The sequence below is a fragment of the Armigeres subalbatus genome, chromosome 1, assembly GCF_024139115.2.
Source record: "Armigeres subalbatus isolate Guangzhou_Male chromosome 1, GZ_Asu_2, whole genome shotgun sequence".
NCBI lineage: Eukaryota > Metazoa > Arthropoda > Insecta > Diptera > Culicidae > Armigeres > Armigeres subalbatus.
The window spans coordinates 306,524,397-306,530,697 of NC_085139.1; positions in this window are offsets into that span (position 1 = coordinate 306,524,397).

Here is a 6,301-nt window from a genome sequence, read left to right on the forward strand (position 1 = left end):
CAATTATTGCGCTTTTTGCACTTTATAAGAGTTCTGCGAGATTTTTTTTCTCACAGTCATCTTTTTCTCACACTCAATACACTCAAAAAAGTTTGATTTTCCGTGCATAATATTTGAGTGTGAGTGCCCAATCTGAAAACAAATAGACGTCAAATCATGGCGGGAATCGATTTAGTGTACACGCTTACATGTGACTAACGAGTAATGGGTTATAATTGGGTTAATTTCAGTAACAAAAATCGATCAAGCCGAAATGAGAGTGAGTGTGAGAAAAAGAAGCGGGCAAATCACAATCTACACATAACTCTTCAAATTGGTGAAATCGGCAATACATGTCATGCAGAATAATTTACGAGGTGAAGGCGCTTCCAATGATCAAATGCCGATTATTTCGAAAATAAAGCAAAAAATCGCTAGATTGGAGAACCACCCAACAAGCAGTCTACATGAAGCACCAACAGCAGCATTTTGGAAAAGCAACTACCTGGCAAATAACGTCGATCGTGAACTGAATGATTTAACTACGTCTCAGATAAGGGTATGCGATAACACACTTTTTCCTAACGAAACGAAACGAAACGAAATTTAAAATGTCTATGTTGATTCGGATCGAAACGAAACGAAATATAGATTTCTTTCGAAACTTCGAAACGATACGAAATCAAGGTTCATTTAATTCGAAATTTTTCGAAACGAAACGAAATTTTGATTTTTTTCCGCGGAATTTTTATTGAATTGGTTTTACATTATGTACGCAATTCTGATTCCACTTTTTCGATGTCGAATAACTATTTTGCGACCAAAAGAGTTATAATAACTGAAGAGCAATGTATCCACATCTGCCAGGCGTATACGCAGTTATAGAATTGATATTACTAGATCAACATTTGAAAAGGGCTTATCTGCCAAAATTTATTCCTTCTTATTCTTCGTCTACACTGCCGCTAACCGCAAGTCGAGCACATCTGTATTGAGATTCTCAAGTCCGAATGTGTGAGTGCCGATAAAAGGAAAACAAACACTCCTAGATGGTGCAACTCAGCAAAGATTAGGTAAAAATGAGTATTTCCATATATTTTTTGACTCTTTTGAAATCATTGTGATGACACGATCATTTTTGAGGTTATGAGCAGAAGGAAAACAAACATGTTTTTACACATGACGATTTGCACATTAGTGTGCGAGCGCTAAACGTCACTCATCTCTATATCTCACAAATTTGCAATGTTCCTCACATATTGTGCAAATAGTCAAAGAAGAGCTTATTAGCTTATTAACTGTACACATCATAGTTGCTAATTATGATTGGCCGAGAAACAGCAAATATGCCAATTAAATAATATTCTTGTGATACAAAATATTATTTTTATTGTACACTTGCTTCGGAGTTTCAAATTCATGACCAATAACCATGCTGGTCACGTGCTTATAGTCAATTTAGAATTAGGAGAGGAAAATTAGTTTAACACTCATTGTTTTAATAGACTGAGGAATGTTCAGCATCTCCGTGAGCGCTACGGAAAAGGAATCGTTGGTTGAGAAGGTAATTCATGTGAAACCCTTTGGTAAGCGACAAAATATTTATTGTAAACGAAATTATTTTGAAAACAAGAAGACGAAAACTGTGTTTCAAATCAATCCAACGCAAGATCAATGTGCTTCGTTTAATAATCTTCTACAACACGATCGATTCTGCACTAAATAATTTTGTGCTCTTCGATGTAGACATAAGTTTTATCACTTCGCGTTCTCCCACACTAGCTGGCGTGATCAGCATCAACACGGTCGATTGCACACTGGTTAAACAAATTTCTGCTACGCGAAGAGATTTTTTTCATTTCGCGTTCTCCCGGACTAGCTGCCGTCCCATGACCAGCAGCAACACGATCAATTCCGCATTCATATTGTGCAAATAGTAAAAAAATATCACAAAATTTAAATCATGGAAACACTGAAGACGTTTTATAGAAGAAAATTACTTACGTATTTATCGACTTAGAACGGGGCTATGTAGTAAGCGTTGATAGAAAAAATTGTATGACCTAAAGTTTTGAAAACAACTTAACGATTCTGTTCAGCGGCGCAGCCAAAAATTTTTTATAATATAAAGCATGGATTAGTTTAAATTTGTTTCGAAATTCCGCGAAATTCCGTTAAATTTCGTTAGAAGCTAGTTTTTTCAAGCGAAATTTTTGTAATTTTACGAAACGAAACGAATACAAGAAATCAGATTTCGCCATTCTTAAATTCCGCGAAATTCCGCGGAATTTCGTTTCGAACCACCTGAAACGAAATTTTTCGAAATACCGCATATGCTTAGTCTCAGAATAAATTATCGGAAATGAAATTAGGTAAAGAACATATCACCATAGCTCTAAAGGCGGTAGTATCGGTACCAGTTCTACTAGTCAACACTGATCAATAGAAGTTGCCAACCAGAACAAGATTTTACTGATTTTTGTCGTGCATCTAGAACGATGGCAAAATCCACACTTCCCACTTCCCACTACTGAATCAAACATCTAGTGAGTATTCTCGAAGTTATTATCAAGACAATGCAATTCATGAATCCCAAATATATTTTTAGCACCTGGTCCACCTGTCGTGGAGGAATTGAAGATGGATGGCCAGAAATCTCAGCCGATACTGTCAGTGACGATTAGCCTGCTAGACAACATACTTTCACAGATTTGCTTGCTATGCGCTTGAATCTGGAATACCTAGAAAGTTTTGTATGCTATTTTAAATCAATAATCAGTTATATTGCATCAGGGCACTAAAATGTATTAGTATTGCATGTATTTTGCAAATGATAATAAAATTGAGAACCTATACTGTAACGATGATTATTGGCTGAAATAACATTATTTCTTTACTGAGATAAATCATGAATTAAAATTTATATTAATATCGTAAGAATTTCTTAAAACAAACTTATGAAAATTCATAAGGTTGCTTAATGAAATTAGTAAAGTAAACATAAGATAAACATATACGTTTTTTATGGACCTGGTTCATCCAAAGTTCATGCTGGTTCATAAGGCTACCTTATGTTTTTCAAACCGATTCCTTGTGGCTAATTTTCATAAGATAAACTAATAAGGTTTTTTACGTGAGTGTACTGCAGCAATATCCGTTTCTGAAGCTCCTAAAACTTATCAAAACCGGCTCGTTTCTTTTCTATCGATTGGGACACAATGAAAACCATTCGGATTACAAAACTAAGAACAAGTTCAAGGAATATTAATTCCGTGGAGAAACGATGACCAAACAGCAGGTTGAAAAAGTCGACTTCTAGCGGTTTCATCCAGAAAAAAAGCTGCAATACCGGCGGCATCTGTGATTAGCCTTTGTATTGCTCAAATTGCATCAGATGTCTACGTTTCCGAATTGCATCAGATGTCTTCCCTTGGAAGTGGGAGTGCATGTTGTTTTCCGTAATCATGCGGTCCTTCGAAGCCCTCCACGATGTCCTTACTGCTAACAGTTGAGGTCTTTGTGCGGCCTCATTACAATCATGTTTTCTCAATACACGCTCCATAAGAAACTAGATCGCACAATAGGTATGTAGATTTAGCAGAATTTGATTCAAATCAGTCAAAAATATTTAATTCATCACACTCCATTTGCAGCTAATGAATGTTGTAGCGCAGCCTCGTATGGCCTACGTCCATAAGAAATTATGGTGCTTATGTTCCGGATAGATAAATGTACACGAAATTACCTATATGACAACGCGGGGGCAAGATGAGTTTATTGGTGTGAAAGTTATCCGCCGACCAGGGGGACAAATACGGAAACTGAGATGTAAGATGTTTGTTTCCTTGGACGTGAAGTAAAGGCAGCAAGATGTTATGCCGGACTTGGCGAACCTGGGATCGTCAACGATATCGCTGTCGTTGATGTATGAAACTGGAGTTGTACGGGATAAATGTCGTCGTTTGGAGAAAGTTTTGCGCTTAACAGAGTGGGTTACCAAAGGTTACCCAGCAGGTTACCAAAAATCAATGAACTTTGGTATTTACATCAATATATACTCAGCGCTTCTCAACTAAATGCAAATTGTGACGGTGAACAAACACAAGGACTAACTGTGGACGAATTCTATGTATTATGGCTGAATAAAAGCATGATTCTGCAAGGGAGACATGATACAGGGAGAAATGAAATGCAAAGGCAGATCTTGTTAGTAATGGAAATTGAGCAATTATTTCGAAACAAGTTCATGACATTCTGTGCTTCTGGAAGAATCTTTGGTGGAACTTCTGGAGAAATCCCTGGTGCAACTCCTGGAGGAATCCCTGGTTGAACTTCTGAAGAAATCCTTAGTATGTCTAACGGTAGAATCCCTGGTGGAACATCTGAAAGAATCCTTGATGGAACTCCTGGAGGTATTCTTAGTAGGCCTTATGTTGGTATCCCTGGTGGAACTTCTCGATGAGTCCCTGTTGGAAGATTCTAGAGGAATCCTTAGTAGGCCTCCTGGAGGAATCCCTGAGGGAATTCCTGGTGAAACTTCTGGAGGAATCCTTGGTGGAACTCCTGAAGGAATTCCTGGTGAAATCCTTGGTGGAATTTTCTAGGAAACTAAGGTGGAACTTCTGAAGTAATCCCTGGTGGAACTCCTGGATGAATCCTTGATGGAACTTTTCGTGGAATCCCTGCTGGAACTCCTAGAGGAATTCTTAGTAGACATTACGGTGGAATCCTTGGTAAAACTGCGGGTGGAATTCCTGGAGGAATCATTGGTGGAACTTCTGGAAGAAATCCTTGTTGGAACTTCTGAAGGAATTCCTGGTGAAACTTCTGGAGGAATCCTTGGTGGAACTCCTGGAGGAATCCCTGGTGGAGTTTCTGGAAGAATCTTTGGTGGAACTCCTGGAGAAATCCTTGGTAAAACTCCTGGATGAATCCTTGATGGAACTTCTCGTGGAATCCCTGCTGTAACTCCTAGAGGAACTCTTAGTAGGCCTTATGGTAGCATCCCTGGTGGAACTTCCGGATGAATCCTTGGTGGAACTTCTGAAGGAATTTTAAGTGTAACTTCTCGATTAATCCCTGTTGGAAGTTCCTAGAGGAATCCTTAGTAAGCCTCCTGGAGGAATCACTGGTGGAACTCCTGAGGGAATTCCTGGCGAAACTTCTGGAGGAATCCTTGGTGGAACTCCTGGATAAATCCTTGATGAAACTTCTCAAGGAATCCTTGGTGAAACTACTGGAGAAATCCCTGGTGGAATCCTTGGTGGAACTCCTGAAGGAATTCCTGGTGAAACTTTTGGTGGAACTTCTGAAATAGTCCCTGGTGGAACTCCTGGATGAATCCTTGACTGAACTTCTCGTGGAATCCCTGCTGAAACTCCTAGAGGAATTATTAGTAGACATTACGGTGGAATCCCTGGTAAAACTGCTGGTGGTACTCCTGGAGGAATCCTTGGTGGAACTTCCGGAGGAAACCCTGGTGGAGCTTCTAGAAGAATCTTTGGTGGAACTCCTGGAGAAATCCTTGGTGGAACTTCTCGTAGAACCCTGCTGGAACTCCTTGAAAATAGATGAACGGACGGAGCGGCAACAGAATGTGTTGTACGGATCCGGAACGTTCTACTCTTGAACATACATATCTTTTAATCCTCCAGCTCTTCGTCATGTTGGATCAGCGTTTTATTTTTGGTCGAAAATTGCATTTACTAATATCGCAGGTGGAAGGTGAAGGAAAACCAGTGAAAGTGAAAAAAACAAAAACACATTGCTGTCATGTTTTGCACGGAAAGCAAATGATGGAGAAAAACTAACAAAAACTGACTTGGTGTCTTTTCATTTGTATACCTAGAACTCTACACACCAATGGAAACTTCAAGCGCAACACCGAAAAATTCCGAGTGTCTGGTCCCGGTTATTATTGTCAGATTTTCTGGATATGATACACTGCGCGGCGTTTGTAATGTTCCCAAATGGGTACTTGCACAAAACTTCACGCGGCGAATGACTGTCGAAAGGTACGGCCGCGACAAACGATACACCGCAATGCTGTTCATCCATAAGAATCAAGTAAACGGGGTGCAGAAAGCGCGGCGGTACCTTTCATGAAAGGTTCGCCGCGTGCAATTTTGAGAAAATCAGGCAATAGTTCCTGCCAATATCGTCTTTTTATACCCGCATCGTTAATATTAAATACTTTCTCTCCAACTCATACCTATCACACCCGATTTGAGTGAAAAGTACCTAACATTAATGTGTAATTTTGTCTATTAATTCTGGGTGGATCCAGGTTAGTGTGTATAGAGTAGGATTCTGATGCTGAATA